Source organism: Equus przewalskii, chromosome 11 (assembly GCF_037783145.1).
Source record: "Equus przewalskii isolate Varuska chromosome 11, EquPr2, whole genome shotgun sequence".
In the NCBI taxonomy this organism is placed as follows: Eukaryota; Metazoa; Chordata; class Mammalia; order Perissodactyla; family Equidae; genus Equus; species Equus przewalskii.
In genome coordinates, this window is record NC_091841.1 from 17,813,262 (window position 1) to 17,832,358 (window position 19,097).

Genomic DNA, 19,097 nt, shown 5'->3' on the forward strand with positions numbered 1-19,097 from the left:
CTTAATGTTAAATTGATGTAGAAGGCTCAATGTTTGCAAAGATATATTCTATCTACTCAAATTAGAGTTTTATGCAAGTACTTGGAGGGAATGACATCAAAAATAAATGTGTAAATTTCCAAGAGTTTCACCATTCCAAATCTTATTCTTAACAAACAAAGTTTTCCTGCCAAGCTTCAAATTCAAATTATGTACACTAAAACCATTCAATTTTATATTCTCTTTAGGAGACTTCCCAAAGATAAGCAAGATGATAAATTTTTAGAAAATCCAAAACTGCAAAGAAACAAAATGCAATATTGCGGAACGTCAAACAAGTCAATATTTGAAGTTTACAATAGTTTCATCACAATAAAATAATAAACTGTTAGAAAATGGTTTTCTCAACGTGTCATTGTTTTAAGTATAACTTCTTGAATATATTTGAAATATTACAACGCTTACAAATTATCTATAAGCCCATAATTTGGAAAATACAATAAGAGCATTCTGCAAAAAGATAAGCTTCATCTCTGTGGCCTTATGATCTGTGTTGCTTTCCAGAAGGCCCCCTTGACCTCTTTGTTTCTCAGAATATAGATGAGAGGATTGAGCAATGAGTTGACCAGGGTGTAGAGGAGAGAAGCCACTTTGTCTCTCCACATGGAGTAGGTGGAACTTGGCCCTGAATACGTGAAGAGTAAGGATCCACAGAAGAACATGATGGAGATGAGGTAAGAAGCACAGATGGAGAAGGCCTTGTGCCTTCCTGAGGCTCAGCGGATCCTCAAGATAGCCAGAAGGATGTTGAAATAAGAAATCAGGATGGCAAGAATGCTGGAGAGTACCGTGAAGCCCACCAAACCCCGGGGGACTTTTCATATACCTGGGTGTCTATACAAGACATTTTTGCCAATGTTGTTCCATTACAGAAATAGTGATCAATGATATTTTTACCACAGAAATTCAAGTGGAAATTGTTAGCAATATGAGCTACAGCATTCAAGGACCCTCCTATGTAGGAGGCAGCAACTAGTCCAGTACACAGAGAATTGGACATAATACTTGAATAAACTAATGGATTACGGTTGGTCACAAGAGAGTCATAAGCCATGGGTGCTAGGAGATAGCAGTCAGTGTAGGCAGCAAGGTAATTAAAGAACAGTTGGGCTGCACATCCAGCCAAGGAAATACACTTATTTTCTGAGACACAAATGGCCAGGATTTGGGGAATATACACAGACGTGTACCAGAAATCCAAAAAAGATATATTGCCAATGAAAAAGTACATAAGAATGTGCAGGTGGGAATCAATATGGATTAAGATAACCATGGTCATGTTTCCTGACATGGTTATCAAATGGAGCATCAGAAATATTTCAGTTAGAATCAGCTGCCACAAGGGATCTTCTGAGAAGCCCACCAAGATGAATTCAGACAGAATGGTGCAATTTCCAACTTCCATGTCCACAGAGGTAAAAGTGTGATAAACATTATGAGGAAAAAATTATGTAGTGATTTTACTGTTGAAAGAAATACACAAAGGTATCAGTTAAGACAGTAATTACTAGAGGCTTATGGAATTTTATCTCTTACTATCTAGAATGATACAATTTCAATCTGAGACTAAAGAAATACAGGCATTGGAGTAGAATCTGATTCTGAAATTAGGGTTTTCACTTAGTAATTGCTCAATGCAGGGTCAGTCCCTAATTCTCACCAAAAAGATGAGCAAAATGATGACCCCTGACAGGTGTCTCATTGAATAAAGAAGATATGCATGAAAACAGCGAGCCTGATGTTTGGTATATCATGAGAACTCAAAAAATTTCAGTATATTTCATATATTATTAAGAACTTATGTGTCAAGCATTGTCCTCACAGTTATACAAAAACAATATATTGTTCTATTCCTTCTATTTATTCTGTTAGTACAAACAGAATAAATAAATAAATATGTGTACATATAGATATATATATATATTTCTCACTATTTGCCAGTTAATATTCTAAGTTCTAATATAACCCACTTAATGCTTACCACAACTTGATAAGATAGGTATGTATATGATCCTCATGTAGTTTAAGAAATATTTCCAAGGTTATAGAGTTATTCAACAGCAGAACTGATTAGAACACAGAATTTTCTTTATCAAGTGCATATGCTTTCAACTGTTAAGCTTTACATCTTTTACAGGAGAATTGTGTTCTCTCTTTTTCTAGCTAAGGATATCCTATAATTCTCTGACAACTTGAATTTCTTTACCTATTAAAAAGAGCTTTAAAACATCACTTTTTAAAAACAATTCATTGTTTTACACTTTCTCCTACTAGATGTAAGATTCATATTCATAATTTGGGCATTATTTTATATAGTGGATGGTGAACATTAGACCGAACCCAATTTTTGGTGTCAAGGATTTATTGAGAAACAGTGAATCTTTCAAAGTTACTATCTTGAAGCTCTAAAGCTCTCCGAGAGAAGCTAAAAGGAGGTATCTAATTTAAAATGTTATGTAATTAGGGCTGATGCCCCAAGAGCTTTAGATCTGATGTCCCTTTAACTAAAAAGGCAGTCAGGAAAGCTAAAATCAAGAAAGGATTGTAATTTATTCTGATGCATAAAACATTTACCATAGAGAACCCAAGTCTTCGCCCTTGAGCTCTAGATCTGCTTCTGCTAGGAAGAGAGTTACAGTATCTTTCAAATGTGGCTGATGATGTTATGATAGGTCATGACTTCATTGATGACACTTTGGTAAAAGCAGCTTGAAGTTCTGAAGACCATTCCATTTCTTTATTACTAGATGATGTATCTTTTCCCATTAACATACAAAGAACAGATGCTTTAGTGCTACACCCAATGTTCCATAAGCTTGCTCTAATTTACCTTTATAACTCTCTCTCTCACCACTTGTCTTCATCTATTTAGGATGTCAACCAAACTAAATTCCTCCATGATTGATTTCCCATGATAATCTCACAGGAGCTTCACAGTTGATAGTGCTAAGATGTTATTCACATGTATGCTATGAATTTTTTTCATAATTTGCTCAAACTTGAGTATAAATACTTGCCAAGAATGTATGCTTATTATATTGGTAAAGTAAAAGTGGTGGGTTATAGCCACCATCTCAATAGTTACCATGAATTTTTTCTGCTACGTTATCATGTGTCTGTACATAGAAGTGTATCTGGATCTTATTAAGCTCATTTTTAATACAGTATAATTTGGGGAAAAATGTAAATATCTAGCCAGAGCCAATAACTACTTTTCTTATATTACCTTCAAAACAGGCAAATAACTGATAAAATAAAAATTCTGCCCTAAGTTCAAAGTCTTCCCAGAAGAAGAGGTATTTAAATGAGACTAAAAATGACTTGAAATGAAAAATCATGTTAAAATGCTCCTAATGTTTTCTAAGTTAAAGTCAAATTCCATACGATGGCCTAAGGGTCTGCCAAGAGCCTACCCTCCATTACCTACTGGCCCTTATCTCCTAAGACTCACCCCTCCTCCTGCATTCTGTTCCAGTTCTGCTGACTTAATCACTGTTTGTGAAAAAACGCCAGCCCTTCCCCAACATCAAAGATTTCTAAACTGTCTATATCTTTGCCTGAAACACTATTCCTCAGACATTTCCAGGCTGAGACCCTCATCTCTTTTAAGTCCCATTCAAATATCATTTTCTGACTAAGACTCATCCTCATCACTATTTTAAATTCTATGCCTTCTTCCCATCAACAATCTTCAACATTTTTATTCTATTCAGACTCTGCTCTATTTTGTACCAGACCTATTGGGATCATCTAACTCTTGTTTACTAAGTTTATTGTCCATTTTTCCCACCAGAAGGGATTAACCATGGGGAGAAAGATTTCTCTGTTTTGTTTACTACTGTATCCCAGCATACAGAATGGTTCCTAAAAACTAATTGGCACTTAACAAATATTTCCATAATGAATAAGGGGGTAATTAATTTTTTACTTTGAAGTTGTTTTTCTTAAAGTGTTGTCTACTTCTAACTTAGCTCAAAATACTCGGGACTAATCTACTCTCACGTGGACTTTCTTTGTCTAGTGTACTGTATTGCTAATAAGAAAGAAGAGTAAATAAAGAGAAGACACATAACCACAACCTCAAATCCATCTTGATTTTGAAATAAACTACAATAAAATGTGAATGTGAAATGAAAGACACAGAAAATATCAGAGACAATTATGCTAAAGTTTCCCATATAGAATGGCTTCTAAAGATATGTGTTCCCTTGTAGAAGCTCTGTTCCATGCTCTCTTCACTGGAGCACTTAAAATTATATGGATGAATGTGCCCCTGTAGCACCTAAAAATGAATACCAAGAAGTGAAAATATGATACATTAGCAGTTTGGACTGCACAGAGTACCACAATCTCTAGAATCAAAAAGCATGTCACATTTTTTTGTCCTCTTGATCTCTCCACTGTGTTGGCGAATATATGATGACTCAGCATAACTACGATGCTGAATTTTAAATTCTTGATGAGGGTTACATATATCATTTGTGGGAATACTATTTAGGAATGTGTGTGTGTGATTGCATAACAATGATCTTTTGAGAGCCAGGCCAGACTCTGTAATCACCTTCTAATTGCAGTAGCTGAGGTCATAGAGAGGTCAGACCACTTAGCTGTCCCTAATTCCAGTTGCTAACCCTTAATCAGGAAGGACCCTCCTGGAACTCACATACATTTCCCTCTCCTGTGATATTTTGGCATGCTCTGTTAGACTCCACATGCGTATTTTCTCACACAGTCCTGTGGACCTCCTTTCACAGAAGCCAAGAAATATGTACCTCAGTTTCCAAAGATCAGTTAGAATTCATTTGGAACATAGAGATGATAGCTTAATTAGGATACAATGAAACGAAGAGGGTTTTACTAAACATTAGCTCTCTTAATGGATCTAAGTCACAATACAGTTATTAAATGCATCTGATGATAGAAACTCTCCAAATTGTACTAATTAGACTTTTCTAGAATGTGTCATATTGTTCATAATTTCTTTCCTTGCCATATTCTCTCTATCTTCTTGGCTACTTTTCCTTGTTTCATTCATCAGGAGACTCTAATCAGTCCTGGTCTTATGGGTTGAATTGAATCCTACCACCATTCATATGTTGAAATCCCAATGCCCAGTAACTCAGAATGTGACTGTATTTGGAGATATGGCCTTTATAAGGTGACTATGTTAAAATGAGGTGGTTAGGGTGAGCACTAAACCAACTTGGCTGATATCTTTATAAAAAGAGGAAATGGAAATTTGGACACCCAAAAAGATAACAGGGATGGGTATGAACAAAGAAAGGACTATTTGACGACATCACAAAAGGGTGGTCATCTGCAAATCAAGAAAAGACACCTCAGTAGAAACCAACCCTGATGGCATCCTGATCTTGGTCTTTTAGGATCCAGAATTGTGAGAAAATAAATTTCCATTGTTTACATCATCCAGTCTATGGTATTTTGATATTGACAGCCTTAGCAAACTAATATACTTGTTTATCAACACTAGCACGTTTTCATGTTGGTGCAATCTCATGTTTTATATGTCAAAAGACTATTAAAATTAGGAAATGTGATGCATCACAGTGAAATATTCACCAATTTTTCATTAATGCATATGTAACAGTGAACAAGGAAAGAAATACAAACATTCACAGAACCTTGATTGCTATCCATCATTGCTTCATTTGTAAAAATGTGTACTCTGTCTTCTCATGCATGTAAAGCTTTTTGATATTTATCTATCTCTCTTCTTATCTATATGTTTCTATCTATATTTCCATATCTGCCTGTGGCATACATCTGTGCTACTTTTCCCTTAATTCTTTTATTGTCATTGCTGTTGAGGTAACATTGGTTTATAACGTAATTTTTTAATTGTTGGAGAAAATTTAATTTAATTAAATTTAATTGTTGGAGTCTTTTATTGGAACCTCACAGTGACTCTAAATAAAGCTATATGTTCTTTCTTGTATCTATTGCCAAGGAAATCTTTTTATCACAGCAAGTAAAATATTGAAAATCAGGAAAGTAAACTATTTATTTCTAGGTGCACTTCACATTAGATTTTTTTACTTAATGATATTCTAACTCTCTCTCCCAACAGATAGTTAAATACATTTGGAGTAACAAGTTCTGGGGTTGAATTCCTGTTTCCTTACCTATGAACTACATATTTTGAAGCAAGTCATTTAATCCACCTAACCCTGAGAATATTTCCGTAACCAATTTCATTATTCCCACTTACAGATTAAAATATGTGATATACAGGCAACTTATGTACGAAGTGAAAATTATTTTAAAAATATACTCTCTCACTCCATTTTAAAAATCTTAGTAATGCTTCAAACTCTGTTCCATACTAGCAGGTATACAAGTTTTTCCAAAAGGCCCAGCCTAATTTACTTTAAAAACTTATTTAAATGCATTAGTACCAACTTGAATAGACAAATGTAGATAGCTGCTCTCACATTTCTGTTGATGTTTTTGTTTTCTCATATTACGTATTTCTGACAGAACAGTCTGATAACAATGATAGGGAGATAATCTGAAAAATAAAATACAGCCATTGCTTACCAAGTATTTTCATTTATGCAAACTGCTTTAACCAACATTTTCTTCAGGGCATTTTGAACAGCTTTATTTCTTAAGCTATAGATCAAGGTATTCAACATTGGAAACACCACAGTATAGAACACCAACACCATTTTATCCCTTTTGAGTTCATAGCTAGTACTTGGTCAGGAGTAAATGAAGAGAATTGAACCATAGCCCAAGGTGATAGCTTTCAAGTGAGAGCTACAAGTGGAGAAGGCCATGAGGAGGCCATTGGTGGAGTGGATCTTCAAGATGGCAGCAATGATGAACAGGTAGGAGACAAGCATAAGCATGGTGGGAATGATGACACTGGAGGCAAATATGAAATACAGCACAGCCTGAAATAGCTCTCCTTCACATCACAAGCCAACTTTAAAAGAGGCGTCAGATAGAAGGACTCATCAATGATGTTCTTGGGCAGAAGTCCAGCGTAAATGTATTTGAGGTGATGAGAATTGAGTTAATAATGCCACGGATGTATGAAGTTACAACAAGACTGGCATATAATCTTAAGGAGAAGGTCTGGGATTAAAGCAAGGGTTTATCGGTCACCACATAGTGGTCACAAGCCATGGGAGCCAAAAAGTAACGCTCACTATAGCACAGTCCAGATGAGAAGAAGAACTGATCTACTCAACCAGCAAAAGAGATACTTTTGTTATCAGAGATGCAGGTCATCAGGATTTTGAGTCTATAGACAGCAGAATACCAGAGATCCAGGAATGACAGGTTTCCAGTGAAGAAATACATAGGTGTTTGCAACCAGGAATGCCCACAGAGAAATCAGGGTGATATTCCCTAAGAGACCCATGACATAAATGATGAGGATGATGAAAAAGAACACTCTGTAACAATAAGTCTGCTGTGAACTGCAAAAGTAGGAAATATTTTACTTTGTTGAAATTTTGTCCATCCATTGATTGTGGGTTTCTATGGTCCTTTTCTTGGAAAAGGTTAATAAATATGTCATGATTTGAGATATCAGCATATGAACTCCACAATGTTTTGCCATTTCAATGACTGAAAAATCCAATTAATATGTTATTCATTAAGAGACATAGCTACGCTGAATTGGGCATCATTCTTGTTGGATAACTGGGAAATCATTCTATGCTGCCTTTAGAGACCAGGAATTATGCACAAACACAGTATGTATTACTTTATATTTTTAAAATTTTTTCTACTTTTTGGAAGAGGTAATTTATGTTTTTTCTCTTCCATTTGCACTTAGGACGAATGTAGACCACGTAGAAGATATAAAAAATGGAAGTTGAAAGGATATGCTGATTTCTCTTCAGGCATTTGAATCGCTTTGTCTTTTTCCAGAGAATTACATGAAGAAGCATCTTTATACTATTCTAACCATATTTTGGAATATCCTTTGAAGTACAGTTTACTGAAGTTTCTTGGAAGGCAATAGTTATATTTTATTCAACTATTTATCCGCAAAACCAATAAAGTAGTTTTGCATTAAAAAGAAAACATGTAACTTATATAAAATAATAAATGTACTTAGATAATAAGAATTTGAGACCATAGCTACCTGTATAACTCTCAAGTGTACCCTCAAAGAACATGAAAATGTTAATCAATCGATAATCACATTCATAATGTGGTTGAATTTCCTATAGGAGAAAGAGTAAAACAAAAACCAAATAAGCAAAGGAAAATGAAGCTGGTAAACCTAAATTTTTTGGAAAATACAATAGGTTAAATAATGGCCTCTATTGATATCCATATTCTAATCATTGAAACCTGTGAATGTTACTTTACGTGGGAAAAGAGCTGTTAAGAATCTTGAGATGAGTAGATTATCAGGGTGAGCTCTAGGCAATGGGAAGTCAGAAGCAGACATTGGAGTGATACAACTGCAAGGAATGCCAACAGCCTCAAGAAGCCAGATGAACCAGAGAATGGATTGTCCTCTGGAGCCTCTGGGTGGAATGTGGCCCTGCCAACACCTTGATTCTAGCGCAGTTATATTGAGTTTGCACTTCTGACTTGTGGAACTGTGAGGGAATAAATTTTTGTTGTTTTAAGCCATCATGTTTGTGGTAATTTGTTAATACAGGAAGTTATAGACCTCAACCTCTACCAGTCTCCTTTCCTTTAAAAGTAGAAGCAGGATACTGGGCTGTTTCCAGCAATGCAAGATGCACCCTTTCTACTAGTCTATGTTGCAACCCAGGAGGTCCCTACTACAGCAATCAATAAAGGGCTAAATGATAATTGTCAGGGTTCTGAAGTGACAGGGGATGTAATATTTCTGCTATTAGACACAAAGCTTTGAACATCTCTTATGCTAGAGAAAAAATTAATAATTTTTGTTGTATACTAGGTGATGGACTTGAAATTGTGCTAGAAAAATAAAGATACAGCTCTCCTGAACTGTATGTATTTGATGTTAAGAATCTATTATTTTTAACTAAAATAAATATTAATGCTATTGTTATTGTGTGACAAATAGAAATGGCAAGCAAGAGGACATATTGAAGCACATGAGGAAGCCCTTTGGTGTAAACCTAATTCGGCCTGACTTTGTTTTTCCAAAAGGGCCTGACATGGTCATTGAGCATGCATTGTATATCTGCTTTAAATATTTACTATGGCAAGAACAAATGGCCTTAAGATAAAGGTGCAACTTCCCCCCATGTTGGCATTTCCTTAAGGATAAACATCTTTCTTCGTGTGAGATATAAAACACAGTTAAATAATATAAATTAAGAAAATGTGAAAAGGAAAAAAAAAGCTAGACATAAAAGGGAGGCAAAGATAAACCTGTGGCACACCAATGAATCCAATCTACAGATCTGTACATGCCACATGTCAGACCAAAAGTTTCTAGCAGCTCATATACATATATATATATATATATATATATATATATATATATATATATATATATAATAAATAGCATCCAAAGGACCAGCAAAGCAAAGCAAACATTGGGCAACATGTTACAATTCTTAATGGTACTAACTTGCAATCATTTCTTGCAAGGGGCCTTACAAAAGAGTGAGTGAAATAGCATACATAATATATGGAATGGTGCTCTTATGTATGAAGACACAGAAAAAGAGCTTTGGTAAGTTACAGTTACTTGACATTAATCTGTAGACTTAAAAGACAGAGGCATGTCTCGATAGATTCAAGGGGCATTCAGAAACCTTCTTTGCACAGCATCTCTCCTCCTCATTGGTCACATCTCCCTTCACAAGAAGACCTTTTTAAAAGGAAGATGCCTCTGGAAGTGGTCACCCAAAAGGAACAGATGCTCAGCAGTCTCTAGGCTTAAGGCACCTGCCATTTCTGTCATTCAGTTTGAGATTTTAGTCAGATATTTCTTAATTTGTATATTAATCTTAAGTGTATTAAATGATCCCAAAAATATATCTATATTTTTATCTGTATCTATTTATGTATACATATTTTAGATAGATACATAAATAGATAGATAATTCGATATAAATACAGAGATATAGAATTGTGCACTCCTCTTCTTAAAGAACTCCTGTCCCATACACTGCCTAACATAGAATAAGAACCATTTTAAAGTCATGAAAATATTGACTCATTTTAATTTTTCTATATTTGACCTACTCTAAGAACTAATAAGTTTCCTGCAAGATAACAGAAAAGACAACAATGGGCCACACACAGCTACAAAGGGTTTATGAGAGTGAAATCCATCAACTAATCATCTAATTGCCTGTTTCAGTAAAAGAGAAAATAAGGCCAGATAAAAAGATGTTTGGAGACATTTTGGATTCCTTTATTAAATATAATTACAGGAGAATAAATCTTATTCTATTTCATGAAGTGGAATTACCTATGTATGATTATTTTAAGAATTGTTTTCTCTTTTGTCCAAATTGTGATTTACTGACATTTTCCTTCTGGTTACTTAAAGCAGTAGTATTTCATGAACATAAATAGTTACTTCGTGAGAATTTTGACTCAAGTCCAGAATATCTCACATTACCTAGAATAAAAAGTGCCTTCTATTTACTCCACAGGAATCCTATTTCCAATTGTAACAATAGTGAAGACCATATAAACTTGAGCATCCCATTGAGATATGCTGCTAAAAGCAAAGAGAATCTTCATGTGCTTTTCTGGTGCCAAGTGACCAATTATAATGCTCAATCAATTTTCTGGAATGCAGTAGGGAGTATTCCTTCATCATAGATATAATTGGTCCAACTGACCTGTAAAGCCCTTCTCCTTCATAAGTTTCCTTCATACATTTGAGATAGAAGAGAATTTGACAGAAAGGAATAACCAATAGGATAGTCTGCACACAATAGATGCTTAAGAATTATTTGCAGTCCATAATGATAATTATAATCATTATGATAACGAAATGCTCATAGGATTAGTACTGAAACATATTGATTATCAGTTAATAAAATGTGCCCATTTTCCAAACAGTAAAATTTGAGAGATAGAATTTAAGAAATTGAAATTGAGAGATAGAATTAGTGTCCTATAGTTAGAGCAAACATTATCTCTACATGAGAGCATGATTATATTTATTCATTCACAATATTTTTGTTGAGCAACTCCTATATACCCAGCATTGACTTAGATGTTGGGAGAGACAGAACAGTGAGGCAAAGTAAGGTCTTAGGTGACATTCAGTAGTGGGTAAGAGGAAAGCTCAGGAAAGGGATAACCAGGTGCGAATCCCAGGTCTAAACTCACTAGTTGTGTGAGCAAGGGCAGCACATTTAAAGTCACCAAGGTTCAGTTTCCCTATTTATAAAATAGACATAACTTGTCTTTCTCATAGCATTGTTCTGAAGATTGAATGAGATAACATATAATAGGTTTTAACAAACAACAATAAAAAATAAACAAAAGTAAAAATAAAATAAAGAGAAAGTGATACAGTGACTGCTCTTGTGGAAGTTATGACCTTGTGTGGAAGGTAATCAAATGATTACATAAATTTGTACTTATAAATTAGGACTAGTATTGTAGAATCATAAAAATGAGGAGTCATGAGATTTTATTATAGGATCTGTCATAGTGTGGGACCTTAGGGAAGATTTATCTGATGAGGTAATTTTTAACCTGAGAATTTAATAGTAATAGTAGGATGTCATTAATCATAGTGAGTGATGAAGCTGAGGTTGGCAGCTGCAGGGAGGGTAGGGAGAATAGTCTTGCAGAGGTTACAGGAAATACAATGATCCCAGCTGAGAAAAAGCACCATGCATTACAGGAAGGGAAGGAAGTTGAGAGTAGCTGTCCCCTGGAGAAATAAATATAGCCACAATGAATTAGACAGGAGAGGTGAGCAAGGTCAAGTAGCTTAGGGACTGAATTGTCCATATTAATGAATATATGCTAAGTTCGATCATTGATGGGTTTTAATCCAATGCATGATTTGGTCAAATAAAATTCAAATAAAACTCTCTTTACAATGTGAAAAATAGAAGTGTGAAGGCAGAGAGGTTTAGGTGACTATTTCAAAAACCCAACCAATTACTGATGGCACTTGGAATTAGGGATAGCAATGGATTTGGTGATAAATAGTCTGATCTAAGAGATATTTGAGAAGTAATACACATACGGGATGTGGTGCCGAAAACTTTGAACACCCAAATATCTCTGACATTTCCTTGACTTTGAAAATAGCCACATTCCTCTCTCTCCGGGAAAAATAACTTAATGACTTTGTAAGGGAAGTTATCCTGCAGAAATTGTCAGTATCTTCTCAGTTCCTACCATCAACATTCCTCATTGTTTCCAGATCCAAAGAGAATTAGATCCAAGCATAACCCAGACAAGGAGTAAAAGGACTTCTCTGGAAAAGACACATGTATTCAACCTCTGGAGGGGCAGGAACGCACTAAGTGTCATTAACAGGGCATGAGAAGCACACTAGGAATGGATACTAGGAAGTAAAACAAGGTGGATAAATGGAGAAATAACATCAACAGAGGCCTATATTCACTACAGGCTAGTGCAAGTGGATCCCTTACCAACTGCAAAGGAAAGATTCCAAAAGCTTACAGGGACAGGCATGTTGGTGTAGCTCAATTACATACATTTTACTCGACCCCCAACTAAATCTGATTTTCTCAAATCTTTTTTTCAGCACCCTTTTACACTCTTAAAAATTGTTGAAGACTCTAAACATATTTTCTTTATATAGAGTGTATTACCACATAAGAAATACAAAGAAAATTTTTTTATATTAATGTTATGATAGATTACAACCTTGTGAGATTTCAGTTGTACATTTTTGTTAGTCATGTTGTGGGTACACCACTTCCCCCTTTGTGCCCTCCCCCCACACCCCCTTTTCCCTGGTAACCACCTATCAGATCTCCTTATCAATATACTAACTTCCACCTATGAGTGGAGTCATATAGAGTTCGTCTTTCTCTGATTGGCTTATTTCGCTTAACATAATACCCTCAAGGTCCATCCACGTTGTTGTGAATGGGCCAATTTTGTCTTTTTTAATGGCTGAGTAGTATTCCATTGTGTATATATACCACATCTTCTTTATCCAATCATCAGTTACTGGGCATGTAGGTTGGTTCCACGTCTTGGCTATTGTAAATAATGCTGAGATGAACATAGGGGTGCAACGGACTCTTGAGATTTCTGATTTCAGGTTCTTAGGATAGATACCCAGTAATGGGATGGCTGGGTCATAGGGTATTTCTATTTTTAACTTTTTGAGAAATCTCCATACTGTTTTCCATAGTGGCTGTACCAGTTTGCATTCCCACCAACAGTTTATGAGGGTTCGTTTTTCTCCACAACCTCTCCAACATTTGTCGCTCTTGGTTTTGGATGTTTTTGCCAATCTAACGGGTGTAAGGTGATATGTTAGTGTAGTTTTGATTTGCATTTCCCTGATGATTAGTGATGATGAACATCTTTTCATGTGTCTCTTGGCCATATTCATATCTTCTTTTGAGAAATGTCTGTTCATGTCCTGTGCCCATTTTTGTATCGGGTTGTTTGTTTTTTTGTTGTTAAGCAGTGTGAGCTCTTTGTATATTATGGAGATTAACCCTTTATCAGATAAGTGGCTTGTAAATATTTTTTCCCAATTAGTGAGCTGTTTTTTTGTTTCAATCCTGTTTTCCCTTGCCTTGAAGAAGCTCTTTAGTCTGATGAAGTCCCATTTGTTTATTCTTTCTACTGTTTCCCTCAACTGAGGAGTTATAGTGTCCGAAAAGATTCTTTTGAAACTGATGTCAAAGAGTGTACTGCCTATATTCTCTTCCAAAAGACTTATTGTCTCAGGCCTAATCTTTAGGTCTTTGATCCATTTTGAGCTTATTTTGGTGTGTGGTGAAAAAGAATGGTCAATTTTCAATCTTTTGCATGTGGCTGTCCAGTTTTCCCAGCACCATTTGTTGAAGAGACTTTCTTTTCTCCATTGTAGGCCCTCTGCTCCTTTGTCGAAGATTAGCTGTCCATAGATGTGTGGTTTTATCTCTGGGCTTTCAATTCTGTTCCGTTGATCTGTGGGCCTGTTTTTGTACCAGTACCATGCTGTTTTGATCACTGTAGCTTTGTAGTATGTTTTGAAATCAGGGATTGTGATTCCACCGGCTTTATTTTTCTTGCTCAGGATTGCTTTAGCAATTCACTGTCTTTTGTTGCCCCATATGAATTTTAGGATTGTTTGTTCAATTTCTGTGAAGAATGTTCTTGGGATTCTGATTGGGATAGCATTGAATCTGTATATTGCTTTAGGTAGTATGGACATTTTAACTATGTTTATTCTTCCAATCCATGTGCATGGAATGTCTTTCCATCTCTTTATGTCATGGTCAATTTCTTTCAAGAAAGTCTTGTAGTTTTCATTGTATAGATCCTTCACTTCCTTGGTTAAGTTTATCCCAAGGTATTTTATTCTTTTTGTTGCGATTGTGAATGGGATTGAGTTCTTGAGTTCTTTTTCTGTTAGTTCATTGTTAGTGTATAGAAATGCTACTGATTTATGCATGTTAATTTTATACCCTGCTACTTTGCTGTAGTTGTTGATTATTTCTAATAGTTTTTGTATGGATTCTTTGGGGTTTTCTATATATAAGATCATGTCGTCTGCAAACAGCGAGAGGTTTACTTCTTCGTTACCTATTTGGATTCCTTTTATTTCTTTTTCCTGCCGAATTGCTCTGGCCAGCACCTCCAGTACTATGTTGAATAGGAGTGGTGAAAGTGGGCACCCTTGTCTTGTTCCTGTCCTCAGAGGGATGGCTTTCAGTTTTTGTCCATTGAGTATGATGTTGGCTGTGGGTCTGTCATATATGGCCTTTATTATGTTGAGGTACTTTCCTTCTATACCCATTTTATTGAGGGTTTTTATCATAAATGGGTGTTGGATCTTGTCGAATGCTTTCTCTGCATCTATTGAGATGATCATGTGGTTTTTGTTTTTCATTTGGTTGATGTAGTGTATCACGTTGATTGACTTGCGGATGTTGAACCATCCCTGTGTCCCTGGTATAAATCCCACTTGATCATGGTGTATAATCTTTTTGATGTACTGCTGTATTCGGTTTACCAAAATTTTGTTGAGGATTTTTGCATCTATGTTCATCAGTGATATCGGCCTGTAGTTCTCCTTCTTTGTGTTGTCCTTGTCAGGTTTGGGGATCAGAGTGATGTTGGCTTCATAGAATGTGTTAGGGAGTACTCCATCTTTCTCAATTTTCTGGAACAGTTTGAGAAGAATAGGTATGAAGTCTTCTTTGAATGTTTGGTAGAATTCTCCAGAGAAGCCGTCTGGTCCTGGACTCTTATTTTTGGGGAGGTTTTTGATTACTGTTTCTATTTTCTTACTTGTGATTGGCCTATTCAGATTCTCCATTTCTTCCTGATTCAGTCTGGGGAGATTGTAGGAGTCTAGGAATTTGTCCATTTCTTCCAGGTTGTTCAATTTGTTGGCATATAGTTTTTCATAGTATTCTCTTATGATCTCTTGTATTTCATTGGTATCTGTTGTGATTTCTCCTCTCTCATTCCTAATTTTATTTATTTGCGATTTCTCTCTTCTTTTCTCGGTGAGTCTGGCTAAGGGTTTGTCAATTTTGTTAATTCTTTCGAAGAACCAACTCTTTGTTTCATTGATCCTTTCTATTGTCTTTTTTGTTTCAATATCGTTTATTTCTGCTCTTATTTTTATTATTTCCCTCCTTCTACTGACTCTGGGCTTTGTTTGTTCTTCTTTTTCTAGTTCTGTTATGTGTCGTTTGAGGTTGCTTATGTGAGCTTTCTCTTGTTTAGTGAGGTGAGCCTGTATTGTGATGAATTTCCCTCTTAGGACTGCTTTTGCTGCATCCCAAATGATTTGGTATGTCATGTTCTCATTTTCATTTGTGTCCAGATAATATTTGATTTCTTCTTTAGTTTCTTCAGTGATCCATTGTTTGTTCAGAAGCGTGTTGTTTAGTCTCCACATTTTTGCACCTTTCTCTGCTTTTTCCTTGTAGTTGATTTCTAGTTTAATAGCATTATGATCAGAAAAGATGCTTGATATTATTTCAACTCTCTTGTATTTATTGATGTTTGCTTTGGTTCCCAAAATATGGTCAATCCTTGAGAATGTTCCATGTGCACTTGAGAAGAATGTGTAACCTGCTGTTTTTGGATGAAGTGTTCTATATATATCTATTAAGTACATCTGGTCTAATTTTTCATTTAATTCTATTATTTCCTTGTTGATTTTCTGTCTGGATGTTCTGTCCATTGGTGTTAATGGTGTGTTGAGGTCCCCTACTATTATTGTATTGTTGTTGATGTCTTCTTTTAGTTCTGTTAAGAGTTGCTTTACAAATTTTGGTGCCCCTGTGTTGGGTGCGTATATATTTATAAGTGTTATGTCTCCTTGGTGGAGAGTCCCTTTTATCATTATATACTGTCCATCTTTGTCTTTCTTTATCTGTTTTGCTTTGAAATCTACCTTGTCTGATATTAGTATTGCGACACCTGCTTTCTTTTGTTCATTATTAGCTTGGAGTATTGTCTTGAATCCCTTCACTCTGAGACTCTGTTTGTCTTTGGGGCTGAGGTGTGTTTCCTGGAGGCAGCATATTGTTGGATCTTGTTCTTTGATCCATCCTGCCACTCTGTGTCTTTTGATTGGGGAGTTCAATCCATTTACATTTAGAGTGATTATTGAGATGTGGGGGCCTACCACTACCATTTTGTGTCTTGTTTTCCGGTTTTCTTCAATTTCCTTTGTTTCTCGTCCCATGGTTTAATCTGTTCTGATGAAGAGCTGCTACTCTCTGTTGTTGTCCTTCTACTTATCTCCTCTGCTCTTGGTTTTGTAGCCCCTTTCCTTTTCTGGATTTTTCAGGAATGAGGGTTTTCCTGAAGAGGAGGTTTTGTGGCAATGAACTCCCTTAATTTTTGTTTATCTGGGAAAGTTTATATTTCTCCATCATATTTGAAGGTTATTTTCGCTGGGTAGAGAATTCTCGGCTGTAGATTTTTGTCCTTCAGATTTTTGAATATATCATTCCACTCTCTTCTAGCCTGTGAAGTTTCTCCTGAGAAATCTGCTGATAGCCTGATGGGGGTTCCTTTGTAGGTTAGTTTCTTTTGCCTGGCTGTCCTTAGTATTTTCTCCTTGTCGTTGACTTTTGCTAGCTTCACTACTATATGCCGTGGAGTTGGTCTTCTTGCATTGATAAAGTTTGGAGATCTATTGGCTTCTGTCACCTGAAGATCCATCTCTCTCACCAGATTTGGGAAGTTCTCATCCATTATTTCTTTGAATAGGCTTTCTGCCCCTTTCTCCTTCTCTTCTCCCTCTGGTATACCTATAATCCTTACGTTGCATCTCCTAATTGTGTCTGATAATTCTCGGAGAGTTTCTTCATTTCTTTTTAGTCTTGCTTCTCTCTCCTCCTCTGCCTGCAGCAATTCTATATTGCCATCTTCCAAATTGCTAATTCTTTCCTCCATATTATCGGCCCTACTGTTCAGAGCATCTAGATTTTTCTTAATCTCCTCTATTGTGTTCTTCATTTCCAATATTTCTGTTTGGTTCTTCTTTATCGTATCAAACTCTTTTGTGACATAGCTCCTGAACTCGTTGAGTTGTCGGTCAGAATTCTCTCTTAACTCATTGAGTATTTTAATGATGGCTGTTTTGAAGTCATCAGCATTTAGGTTATATATCTCATTTTCTTTGGGATTGTTTTCTGTGTATTTGTCATTTTCCTTCTGTTCTGGAGATTTAATGTATTTTTTCATATTGCTTGATGTTGTTGATTTGTGCCTCCGCATAGAGATAGAGTTTAGTTGCCTCTTTCACTTGTTTCAGCTGCTGCAGTGGGGGAGCAGCTGTTTATACTGCACCAACCAGGAACCCTGTCAGCAGTTGCTAACTCGGCCTGGGCCCCTCCTCGTAGTCACAGTGGTCCTTTGGATTCCCTCCTCTGCTGTGGGGGCCATCACAGGGGGGCTTCAGGCTGCTGGTGCCTACTGTTGCAGCCCACCTAGACGTGCTCCCTCCTTGGGGTCTGCAACGGTGTTATGGGCTTTTCCAGCGGCCAGGGGTGGGATCACTTATATTTGTCGCTCCGTCGCTGTCGGCACCCACAAAATCTCACTTGTCCACTATGGGTCGCAGGAGAGCTATTGGCATCTTCTACAGTCTGTGGTTAGTTCACCTAGCTATGCTACTTTTGTCCCGGGGTCTTCCAGCCTTGTGGCTGCTGGATGGGTGCTTTCTACTAGTGCTGTGCAGAGGCTTTCCCTGAGGCTGCTGTGAGCCTGTAGGGTTTCCCCCTAGGCTACGGAGCTGGGTCGCTGGAACCCCCCCCAGCCCCAGTCCTGTTCCCCAGGAACTCAGGGAGCCCTTTGCCCTGTCTTGGGGGGATGGCCAGAGATCCTGATTTCAGTGGTAGCTGGTCAGCTGCTGCCCTGCCTGATATTCTCCTCTCCGGGACCCTCCCAGTATTGTGGATGCTGGGCGTAGCCCCTCCACTAATAGCAGACAGAGAGTTTTGTCTGCTGCCCAGGCAGAACTCTGGAGCTTCCCCTCTGGGCCGTGGAGCCGGCCTCTGGAGCTTCACCCAGCCACAGTCCTCTCTGAGATCTCTGAGATCTCCAGCAATCCCCAGCCCCGCAGGGCAACGGCAGCCTGGGGGCACCTCGCCCTCTGGGATTCCCTCCAGGACCTTCCTGGAGTTGTGAATGCTGGGCGTGGCCCCTCCACTAGTGGCAGACAGAGAGTTTTGTCTGCTGCCCGGGCAGAACTCTGGATCTTCCCCTCTGGGGCACGGAGCAGGCCTCTGGAGCTTCACCCAGCCCCAGTCCTCTCCAAGATCTCCGGCAATCCCTAGCCCCACGGGGCGAGCAACGGCAGCTGGAGGTCACTTCGCCCTCTGGGATTCTCTCCGGGACTTTCCCGGAGTTGAATGCTGGGTGTGGCCCCTCGGCTAATGGCAGACAGAGAGTTTTGTCTGCTGCCCAGGCAGAACTTTGGA

The 19,097-nt window shown here is 37.2% G+C and overlaps 2 pseudogenes; both read right to left on the reverse strand.

Moving 5' to 3' along the window:
- Nucleotides 1-506: 506 nt before the first annotated feature.
- Nucleotides 507-1,444, reverse strand: LOC139074589 (olfactory receptor 9G4-like; annotated as a pseudogene).
- A 5,149-nt stretch (nt 1,445-6,593) lies between these two features.
- On the reverse strand, nt 6,594-7,535 carry LOC139074644 (olfactory receptor 9G19-like; annotated as a pseudogene).
- Nucleotides 7,536-19,097: the final 11,562 nt, after the last annotated feature.